This window comes from Myodes glareolus, chromosome 5, assembly GCF_982192425.1.
Source record: "Myodes glareolus chromosome 5, mMyoGla1.1, whole genome shotgun sequence".
Lineage (NCBI taxonomy): Eukaryota > Metazoa > Chordata > Mammalia > Rodentia > Cricetidae > Myodes > Myodes glareolus.
The window spans coordinates 63835750-63848415 of record NC_142030.1 but is presented as its reverse complement, the minus strand read 5'-3'; the positions used below and the strand labels follow the sequence as shown (position 1 = coordinate 63848415).

General features: G+C 37.4%; 1 protein-coding gene across 4 annotated transcripts in view; it reads right to left on the bottom strand.

The window, feature by feature from the left end:
- Positions 1–12666, bottom strand: part of Rabgap1l (RAB GTPase activating protein 1 like) — a 632406-nt gene that overhangs the window by 251893 nt on the left and 367847 nt on the right. The gene's annotated exons all lie outside the window — the stretch shown is intronic.

The window sequence follows — 12666 nt, the reverse complement described above, 5'->3', positions numbered from 1 at the left end:
CGGATCACCAAAATTATTAATGTTAAGCCGAAGTACACAAGCCTATTGAAAGCCTGGGCAATCGATGCGGAGGTACAAGGCTCTAAGTCTGATATGAGTGTCTATTGCACTACAACAGAAATGTCTAAGTTTCTCAAAGCCATAGTACAGATCGACCATTCTGAAAATCAGCAACAATTAACCACTAACGCCTTCAAACAAGTTATTCAACTTGCGGCCAACGCAGACAACCACTATCAATATGACCCAACACAAAACTGTAAACAACTCAGAATTGTTTTGTGTGTGTGAGGTTATAGAATGCAAGTTCACAGATAATACTGCCTTGCAATGTTGTGGAATATTTGATCACACTGTGAACACCGAAATTATGTTGTTTACTGGAGGAACCTGTTTCTAGCTGTAGTGTGACTCAGCTCTAGCACATATCTTTAATCCAAGAGCTTTCTGCTTGAAACAGGATTAAATAAAATCAACCTTAGGCAGAGAGGCAGAGAAAGCAATCAGTTGACAGAAAAAAGCCACAGAGAATAAGAGAAAGTCTAGAGGATAAGGATGGGGGGGGGGTGGAGAGGAGAGGGAAGGCAGGCACAGGAAGTAGGAGGGAGGGACATCTGTTGAATGGGCTTTTGTTTCTGAAAAAAACTCTCTTTCTTGGACAGCAGAGGAAGCAGCTGGGTGCTTTCTCCGACTCTCTGAACTAGCAGGCTTTTACCCCAGAATTGGCTCCCAACTCTTTATTGATAAAATCGAATGACTGAGATTTAGATAAAAAACCACATTGTATATATCTGCTCTAAGTTCTTAGTGGACTTCAAACTGCTGTCTATTTTCTAAATGCTGAAGAGTAAAAATGGATCTTCTTATGTATATTGCTGAGCAAGGCAGCATCATTTAACACTGACTGCATGTTTCACAGATTGTCCAAAGGTACATCATGCTAAGAACATACACTCACTATTGCAAGTACTCTGGCTATTCTACACAATTCCCATCACTTTATGCCAGCTGGAAGATGGTGAAAGAAGCCCACTCATAGAAAACACAGTACTCCTTGAGAAGTAATGAATACACCATTCAGCTTGATACTTGCCTCTTTGTCTTCAGAGGAAAGGAAATAAAGTTGTTCACTTAATATTTGCTAACTAGTACTTCAAACACTGTACACCTGGTTTTAGGAGGCTGAGTCAGCAAGGAGAGTGTGCTGATTAAAAACAGAAGATAAGAAAGAAGTTAGAAAGACTTTCTGTGAAAGTTGAGATGGCTAACATTTTAGATTTTGAGGGACAATCATGGTATCTGTCAAAGTTTAAATGACATTCCTAATCAAGGGAAGTACAAAAACCGGTACTGCGGGTCATGATTCACATACTGGTTTCTGAAATAGAAGAGACATCTTTTGATTTCCTTTTCATTCTTACTTTGCATCTGTGCTCTCTTCAGCTTCACATGCCTGTAATCACAGCACTCACAGGCCGAGACAAGAGGATTATCTTTAACTAGAGATCAGTCTGGGATTTAAGGATCCCCCACCCCAAAATAAGAGAGCAGTACTTGTCTTCAATTTCTTCCTTGGCTTTAACTCTGCTCTGAAATCCAAGCTGCTTGCCCATTCACTTCCTCTGAACTTTCATATATTTGCCAGCACTACAGTTTCCTTTCACTGTACCAACTGATTACTTCCATGGACTGTCTTCACCTCTAGAGCTGCCTTACTTAGTAGTGTTTGATATGTAAGTATTTGAGTAATGCATCTGGTTCTAATTACTCATAGTTAAGGTAAAAGAAGATTATAAGTTATAAAATATAATCTTATTAGCATATATTTTTAAATAATAAAGAAATATCAACTGGTTAAATGAAGGCATAAACTAGGCAGAAAAGTTACTACGGTCTAGATCAGAAAGGGACTTGATATACCCACAGATTTTGCTCCAGTCATTTTATATATTAGAAAGTTGTAATACAGAGAGACATATGAAAATTTATATATAGAGAAAAACTAAAAGAACAGTGAAGATCCATAAACTTCCCACCGAGACACAACAGTTCACATATTATCATATCTTTATTTATTGATCTGCTTCATTTTCAACAAATCTTATTATCTTAAGCTATGTCAAAGTACCTTGCAGATATCTATCTAGACTTCAGCAATGGTAATAGGTCTTTCCACTAGGTAAGATTTCCTGTTAATGAAATGCAAAAATGTAAAGAAAAATCTGTTTCATTATTTTGACAAATATATAACTGTGTGGTCTGAGATACAGAAGATAGCCCATGTTTTCCCTGACAATTTTGACCCTGTGGCAGCTGCCAAATGTGTTTTATTTTTGTTACTATTATTATTATTTGCCATTTTAACTTGCTAGCAATTTAACTTGCTAGGGGACTTTTGTATATACACTTTCTATTCTGTTACTAAACTGTACTAAACTGTATCTAAAATTCTCACGATTACTTTTTGGCTGCCATAGTTTCCAGTTTATTCTCTGGTTCTTTAAGACTGTAAGATCATAGCAGCATTTTGATATTCTGGGCAATCCAGTGTGAAATCTTTAAAGCATGACCTCTGACAAAGGTCCTAAAGAATGATAATGTTATACTGTATAAATAATATCATCTCTACCCTCAAAAGATTCCTAATTATCAAAAAATAGATAGTGGAGCCATCCAACTCCTAACTGATATTGCTTGCATAACCAAAAATATCTAGACCAAAGTCTAAATAGTCAAGGGATCTAAGGGAAAACAAACATACTAGTCTAATAAAGAAAAAAGAATTTGAAATAAAATGACTCCTAATGACATTCTGTTATGCTTATCAGAGAAGTTCCCTCCTGCAGCAGTGGGAGCACAACAGAGACCCACAGGCAGGCATTATTATGCAGAGAGTGAAAATCCTTGGAATACTCAGCTCTAAGTGGACATCTCCATCCAATCCCTTCCCTTAGGGCTCAGGGAATCCTGGCTCAGAAAATACTGCAGGAGAGGTGGTGGAAAGAGTGTAAGATTCAGGAGAGATAGAGAACACCAAGAAAATAAAGACCTCTAAATCAATATGATAGAAGCACATTGAGCTCACAGAGACTGAAGCAGCATGCAAATGGCCTGCAAAGGTTTGCATCAGGTCCTCTGTGTATGGCTTCCTGCCTAGTGTTTTTATGGAAATCATAAGAGTGCAAATGAGTGGGTCTCTATTTCTTGTTCTTTCTTTTTGTTTTGTCCAATTCTGATATATTAAGTATTTTGTTTTATCTTAACTTTTTTTTTTTTTTTTTGCCATTTCCCCCTAACATATCTTGGTTACAATATTCCCTCCCTGTACTCATCCTCCCTCCCTGTACTCATCCTCCCAGATCCTCTCCACCTCCTTTTTCATCTGATCCTTTCTCTATGTGGTGCCAGGGTATGGTAGTGCACACCCTTAGTCCCTGCACTCTGGAGGGAGAGGCAGAAGGATCTCTGAGCTGGAGGCCAGCATGATCTATGAAACTAGTTCCAGGACAGGCAAGGCTGTTATATGATGAAACCCTGTCTCAAAAAGCCATAAACAAATAAACAACAACAAAAAGAAAACAAACAGAGTTTGAAGGGATAATTATCAAATACCCCCCCCTCCCAGAAGCTTCTGCATGATAAAGGGCACTATCATTTGGACAAAGTGTCAGATTACAAAATGGGAAAAGAGTTTTACCAACTACACATTTAATAGAGGGATAATATCCAAACTATATAAAAAAAACTAAAAAAAACTAGATATCAAGAAAACAAACAACTCAATTAAAAATGGGGCACAGATATAAGCAGATAATTCTCAAAAGAAAAAATTCAAATGGCTAAGAAACAAATAAACATTTAACATTTGGAAAATACAACCAAAACATCTTTGAGATTTCATCTTATATGCAACAGAATGGCTAAGATCAATAGCACAAATGACATTTTACGCTGGCAAAGATATGGAGCATGGGGAATAATCATTCACTGCTGGTCGGAGTGCAAACCCACAAAATCACTATGGGAATCAGAGCAATGGTTCCTCAGGAAGTTGGAAATCAATCTACCATAAGACTCAGCTATATCACTCTTGGGTATTGTAGCAGTCTGGATGCAACTGGTCCCCATAATCTCACAGGGAGTGACACTATTAGTAGGTGTGCCTTTGTTGGAGTGGGGATGGCCTTGATGGAGGCAGTGTATCGCTGTGGGTGTGGGCTTCAAGGTTTGCTATGCTCAGGATACCACCCAATGTCTTACTCAACTTCCTGTTGCCTGCAAGCATAGGACTTTCAGCAATTTCTCCAGTACCACATTGGTGTGGAACAATGGTCTGTATTCTGTCAATTATATTTTAAATAAATGCTGATTGGCCAGTAGCTAGACAGGAAGTATAGGTAGGACAACCAGTCAGGAAGTAGAGGTAGGTCAATGAGAACAGGAGAATTCTGGGAAGAGGAAAGTTTGGTTGGCAGTCCTGACTCTGCCACAGAGCAAGCAAGATTTAACTGTCTCATTGAAAAAGGTACCAAGCCACATGGCTAACACAGACAAGAATAATGGGCTAATATAAGTTATAAGAGTTAATAAGAAGCCTGAGCTATTGGGCCACTCAGTTTATAGTTAATGTAGACCTCTTTGTGATTTCTTTAGGACATAACGACTGTGGGAATCGGACACAACAAGGACAGGGTAGGATAGAAAACCTCGGTTAACTCTACATCTGTCTTCCTGCGATCAAGCTCCCCATCATGAAGATAATGAATGGAACCTCTGAAATCCCCCTCAAAATGTCTTCCTTATATGAGTTGTGGATGGTTATGATGTCTCTCCATAGCAATAGAAATCCTAATTAAGACAGGCATATACTCAAAAGATACTTCATTTTAACAGAGACACTTGTTTACCATGCTCATTACTGCTCTAATCATACAAGCCAGAAACTGGAAATAACCTAGATGTCCTTCAACAGAAGATTAGATAAAGAAAATGTGGTTTGTTTATACAATGGAGTATTACCCAGACATTTAAAAAAAAAGAAATTCTGAAATTCAAAGGTAAATGGATGGAACTAGAAAATCATCCTGAGTGAAGTAACCCAGAAAGAGAAATATGGTACATATTTACTTATAAGTAAATACTAGAAAAAAGTAAATATTAGCTGTTAAGTCAATGAAAAGTTACAATTCATAGGACCACAGAGGGTACTTAGAGAGTAGGGGACTAGGGGGTACAGATAGATCTTGTTAGAGAACGGAAATTACATAGTTATGGATGGATTAGGGGTTGGAACAGGAGAAACAAGTTGGGAGGAGAAGAATTGGATAAGGAAAGGAAGATGCAGAAAGATAGCTAAAATTAAGGGCTATTTGAGGGGTAATATGGAAACTTAAGAGTAGAAGCTTCCTAAAATATATACATATATGAAGGCAATCTAAATGAAATTGCCAAATAATAGGGAGATAGAGTCTAAGCTGGCCATCTCTTGTTACCAAATGAAGCTTCAAGATCCAGAATTGGGGTACATAAAATTAAGTTTTTGGTCAAAGGGGTCCCATGGAGAGCCCCAAACAACCCAGGTTGTTGCCAAAACTATGGAGTTCTCTTCACAAACTAACAGCAAGGCCACACTGCTGAAGACTGCAATTACATAACTCACTGGCCATGGAAGAGTTGAGCTAGTGATAACATTGAGCTGTCACTCCTATGTTCTACCTTCTTTGGTACAGGAAGGTACTCTGCCCATTAACAGAGAAATGTAAATACCAAGTCAGCCACAAATTCTTATTTTACTTTATGTTAATACTTACAATAATAAAACAAATGAAAGCTTTAAAATAAAAAACCAAAAACAATGTCCTGAAGACAACAAATTGCCATAACTTATAATCATACATTCTTCACCACAGGTCAGACAAATCAGTCATATTTGAGCAATTAATTCCTTATACTCACTTGGTAACACTAATATCACTTTACTTGCCCCCTTCAGCACAAATAAGGAAACTGTGGTACAATGATTTAACTCTGCTTCTAATTTCACAAAGGTACTCAACAAAAGGTGAGAGCCACATTCTAGCAATCTGATGCCAAATCTTTATTACTAAGTACACTGTAAACCTCAACATACTGGGAGGCATTATGAAAGACCCTCTACATGTAGCTGCACTGTACATTAATGCTACAGAAACAGGTATGTTATGTTCATGTTGCAAAGAAAAGAACCATACATACTAATAGTCTTATAATCGTCACACACACGAATGCACACATGCAAATAAGTACGTTGATGTGGGATATCACTCTGTATTCTATGATTAACATTAATGAATAAAGAAACTGCTTTGGACTTATAGCAGGGCAGAACTTAGGTAGGCAAGGAAAACTAAACTGAATGCTGGGAGAAAAGAAGGGCGGAGTTAGAGAGAAGCTGTGGAGCTTCCAGAAACAGATGCTGGGAACTTTACTCAGTAAGCCACAACCACATGGCAATATACAGATTAATAAAAATGGGTTAAAATAATATAAGAGTTAACCAATAAGAAAGGAGAACTAATGGGCCAAGCAGTGATTTAATTAATACAATTTCTGTGTGATTATTTCAGGTCTAAGCTAGCTGGGAGACTGGGAACAAACAAGTGCTCTCCCTCCAACAGTATGTACTGTTGGGGTTGGTTTCTTAAGTGTTCTTTTCCATGTTCTGACAATGAAAGAAAAACATGAGTTTTCAAAACAAAAAAGGTAAAGCCAGTATTCTGTATGATTCATTTGAGGAATAACTAATACAACAAATCTACTGTTTGGTATGGTCCCTAATGTGTTCAATAAATGGCAGTTACCAGGGTAAGCACTAGTCTACAACAAAACTTTTTGGGGGATGCTCTATAGCCAAACATATATGTGATTTTTGTGTGCACATGTGTTTCAAACATTATTAGTGTTAAAATATAGATATTTCTCTTCTTCATGAATTTAGAAGCAATGAAAACAAGCCTATGGCATATCATTTTATTAAAACACTTTTGTCCACATGAGATAAGGGAATATCAAGAAGATACTATCTGATTTATAGACAATTAAGAAATTCAAAATTAAAGTTTTGCTTTCTTGGTTTATATGAATATAAAATAAAACTATTTCTTTGTATGCTTCAAAAATAAAAGTGTGAAAGCCACCGTCACACTGAAGTGTTCCGGCTCCAGAGTACAAGCTCTCTGCTGTTATCTAGATTTGTGGATCTCTAGAGCTGAAGATTTGTTGATCTGCATGATCAAGTTCAGAATATGACCATAAAACATAACTCTCAAGCATAATTTTTCTCTTTAATATAAACTCAGAGAATACTCAAAAAGCTGTTCATAAATATTACTGCAGCTAGGAAATGTAGAGGAATAATAATAACAAAATTCCAAAGACTGGTTGACTTGTATTGGAAGACTTGATCAAAAGGAGGTACAGGGTTAATAAAAAGTACTGGCAATATTTCTCTTAATTTTTAAGTATAAGAGTATTATTTTGGGCCAGGTGGTAGTGGTACATGTCTTTAATCCCAGTACTCAGGAGGCAGAGGTAGGCAGATCTCTGTAAGGTTGAGGCCAGTCTAGTCTATAGAGCAAGTTCCAGGATAAGCTCCAAAGCTACACATAGACAACCTGTCTCTAAACACAAAACAAAACAAAAAAAACAAAGAATATTACTTAAATTTAAAAATCGTAAATGCAGATTAAATTTAATAGTTAATATTATTTTATAATTTAAATACTTAAAAAGTACTCATCAGTAACCATTCATTCTACAGTTTGTATTTAGAAGTGAACTTGGGTATCACCTCTAGGAAACAAATATACAAAGCACACAAAAGTAGGTTTCACTGGAGTTTAATAAACAACTACAGATGCATAGTCACTTCTTACTGTTCATAGTAGTTATATTCTATGAAATTGTCAGGGCATTAGACTCTAAAATTCTAAATGATTTTGCCCAGGGAAGAAATATTCAGCTTTGGCCATGACATTTTCAGCAATCAACCACAGCATAACTTGGTTGCAACTATGATTCTACTTTAAGGCAACATATTTAACATAAGCTGTTGGTTTATTATTGAAGGAATTCATGCCTCAGTAAGATGTATATGTATATGCATAAAACAGGCATATCATAGCCTCTTAGTAGCTAGCAGCCCTAGCTGATGCTCCAGTAAGGACTTGATCATAATTCAAAATTTTCTTTAGGTCCTTATAAGACTATCAGCGCCCCCAACCAGCACGAAGTAGCCTGGAATACTATGCCCACATTCCCAAAAAATGGACTATGAATATTTTCCTTTGTTAAAAAAAAAGAGGAGGAAGTGGTGTGGGACAATTCTGTATTCTGTCAATTATGTTTTAAATAAATGCTGATTGGCCACTAGCCAGGCAGGAAGTATAGGCGGGACAACCAGACAGGAAGCAGAGCTGGCTCAAGGAGAACAGGAGTATTCTGAAAAGAAGAAAGTTTCCTCTGCAGTCCTGTCCAGACACCAAAGAAGCAGAATGTGACCTGCCCCACTGAAAAAGGTACTGAACCATGTGACTAACACAGATAAATAATAATGGGCTAATAATGGGCAATATAAATTATAACAGTTAATAAGAAGCCTGAGCTAATGGGACATTCAGTTGAAAGCTTATGTAGACCTATGTGATTTCTTTGGGATTTACCGGCTGTGGGAACTGGGCAGGACAGAAACCCCAACTAGCAGGCCCTCATGTTACGAATGGTGCGAAAGTGTGGACAACTGTATCCACATAAAGCCTCAGACAGCTTGGAAAGTAATTCCAGAACAAATTAACAGCATTACGCATGGTTTCTTGGTAGAAGAAATTTCTTGGGTCTGCTCTGCTTGCTAGAGGCAAGCAAGTACTCTCATTTAAAAGAGGTTGCAAGGCCTTGCAGCTTTTTTAAGAGGTCCTGCCAAGAAACACCTAAATAGTGTTGATAAAAAGCTGACAGCATGCTTTTCGGTGTTCATCCATAACAGGAAGAAAACTGCCAATTTAATATGCTGGTTTTCTGAACCTGCCAGGGTAAATTCTTGACTCTTTCAGGAAGGCGGTACAACAACAGAGCATTTGAGTGTAGTTTGTGGGCACACTGCTGCAGCTTGTTTGCTGGCAGGGACCTTGAAATACTGTAGAGTTGTGGCAAATAAACATGGCTACAGCTCGTACATCCACCATAAGGTTGAAATCTCAGAAAGCTAAGGAATGGGCTGGATCCAGCTGTCAAAGCCACAGCTTTAATCTATTCCTATAGCTTAGCAAATTAAAGACTCGTGTGGTCAAGAAAAGAGAGATACAGTAAAGAGAGATTCAAAGACATAGAAAATCTCTAAATGGCTTACAGTGTGTTAATATATGCAAGTTTGGGAGACTAAAGAAAGAGGTTAAAGTCTTTAAAATAAAAAAAGAGAGTAGTTGGGTTTGGTGGCACACACCTTTAATCCTAATGCCTGGGAGGCAGAGGTAACTCTCTGTGAGTTCAAGGTATGGTAGCATATACCTTTAATCCCAGTACTTGGGAAGCAGAGGCAGGCGGATCTCTGTGAGTTCAAGGGCAGCCTGGTCTACAAAGCTATTCCAGGACAAAGATATACAGAAACCCTGTCTCAAAAGCCAAAAAGAGATGGCATTAAAATTACAGATTCACTCAGGAAAATAGAATATGCTTTGTAAAGATGTATTTAACAAGTGTGCTGGCTAGTTTTATGTCAATTTGACACAGCTAAAATCAATGGAAAGGAGGGAGCCTCAATTGAGAAAATGACTCCATAAGATCTGGCTGTAAGACATTTACTTATGAAAAGGGAAGGCTCAGCCCATTGTGGGTGGGAATGACCCCTGAGCTGGCAGTTCTGGTATTCAAAGAAAAGCAGTCTGAAAAAGCCATGATGAGCATGCAAGGAAGCAGCACTTCCCTGTGGCCTCTGCACCAGCTCCAGCCTCCAGATTCCTGCCCTGCTTGAGTTCCTTTGAGGGTGAACTGTGGAAGCTTAAGCCAAAGCAACCACTTTCCTCTCAAATTCCTTTGGTCATGGTATTTCATTGCAGCAATAAAAACCCTAATTAAACCAAAGTATTTAGGAATAATCTGTAGGCTTTGAGATTTTTTAACAAGATGTAAGAAATGCACAAATATCATTGGTATAAATATCACTCTGAAAAATATTTCTAACAATGCAAATTGAACTTTAAAATAAATAAAAAACAGCATTCATATATTGATAAAGTTAAAAACAAGTAACATATATAATGTGCAAAACCTACCAAGTCATAGTTGGTTCTTTGTAAAGCATACGCATATTTAAAAGATTTATTATTGAATCAACATGGTCCCAAGAAACCAGTTAAAATCTTGGATGATGTTTGTTTGTTTTCAAAACTGATAAACTGATTATAATACATGGAACTACAAAGGGTCAAGGTAGCAGAAACAACTGTGAAGCAGAGTAAAATGGGAGATTTAATACGATCAGGTAATTAACTTCTTAATAGAGGAACTAAAACCTCAGTAATTATGAAGAACTGGTTACAAAGACATATTCAGAGATCAATGGCCCACAATGGCCTGTATGCATGTATTGCCCTCTGCTTTTGATTGTGGTTGTGCTATCACTAGGGGCTTGAATTCCTGGCTTGACTTCTCTTCGGTGAGAGTCTATAACCTGGGATTTCAAATAAAATTATATTATATAATGTGTGTAATATACACATATATCCATAATTTCTTAAAAACAAAAGACAAAATTCCTAAACATAAACGATAATAAATTAGACCACCTTAAAAGTGATATCTGGATAAAATTTCCCCAGCTCAGCTGCCTTGTGCACTGGGCCTGGGCTGTAGGCACAACCTGGAAGGAGGGAGTGCCTGAGTTTCAATAGGCTGCCTGAGGAAAGGTAGGCCTTCTGTCAGTAAAGTCCCTGCCCAACAAGGGAACCTGACCCTGTGCCAGAAGATCCAATAGAGAGCATTTGAAGGAAGAGATGGGCAGACGCCAAGGCAAGACCTCCTCCAACAATCTGAAAAACAACACGAAAATACCAGATCCCAATGACCCTACAACAGAAGGACTTGAACACCTTAATCCAGAAGAAGTGGAAAAAAGTGCCATTATGAACATTATGAAAACAATAGAGTCCCTTAAACAGATATGAATAACTCCCTTAAAGAATTGGATGAGAAGTATAACAAAAAGTTTGAAGAAATGAGTAAAGAAATGGATGAGAAGTATAACAAAAAGTTTGAAGAAATGAGTAAATCCATGAATGATACCCTGGGAAACCAAGAAAAAACAATCAAACAGGTAAAGGAAACAGTTCAAGAATTGAAAACTGAAATGGAGGCAATGAAGAAAATACGAACTGAGAACTGGCTGGATATGGAAAACCTAGGTAAACGAATGGAGACGACAGAATCAAGCATAACCAATAGAATACAAGACATAGAAGAACGAATCTCAGATTCTGAAGATACCATAGAGAAAATAAACGCTATGATCAAAGAAAATGGCAAATCCAACAAATTCTCTTAACAAAACATTCAGGAAATCTGGGACACAATAAAAAAACCAAATGTAAGAATAATAGGGACTGAAGAGGGAGAAGAACTGCAGATCAAAGGCCCAGAAAAAATATTCAACAAAATTATAGAAGAAAACTTTCCCAACCTAAAGAACGATACTCCTATGAAGGTTAAAGAAGCATACAGAATACCAAATAGATTGGATCAAAAAAAAACCTTCCCCTCGCCATATAACAATCAAAACACAAAACATACAGATTAAAGAAAGAATATTAAGAGCTGTAAAGAAAAAATGTCAAGTAACTTATAAACTTAAATCTATCAGGCTTACACCGGACTTCTTTATGGAAACCATGAAAGCCAGAAGGTCCTGGATAGAGGTACTGCAGAAACTAAGAGACCATGGATGCAAACCCAGACTACTATACCCAGCCAAGCTATCGTTCACTATCAACGGAGAAAACAAAATATTCCAGGATAAAAATGAATTTAAACAATTCGTAGCCACAAATCCAGCCTTACAGAAAGTAATAGAAAGAAAACACCAACCCAAAAAATCCAACATTGCCAACACTGCCTACAATAACCCAGACATCTAGCAACCCTTCACAACCACAACTCAAAGAAGAGAAACACACAAACACTACTACACACACCTAAAAAAATAATAACCGGAATCAACAACCACTGGTCATTAATATCACTTAAAATTAATGGACTGAACTCACCTATAAAAAGGCACAGACTAAGAGATTGGATACAAAAACAAGATCCAACATTCTGCTGTTTACAAGAAACACACCTCAACCACAAAAACAGACACCTACTCAGAGTAAAGGGTTGGGAAAAGGTTTTCCAAGCAAACGGACCTAAGAAACAAGCGGGTGTGGCCATTCTAATATCTAACAAAATTGACTTCAAACTAAAATCAATCAGAAGAGATAGAGATGGACATTTCATATTCATAACAGGAACAATTAATCAGGAGGAAGTCTTAATCCTGAATATCTATGCCCCTAATATAAAAGCACCTACTTATGTAAAAGAAAAACTCTTAGAACTCAAGGCAGTCATCAAACCACACACACTAATAGTAGGAGACTT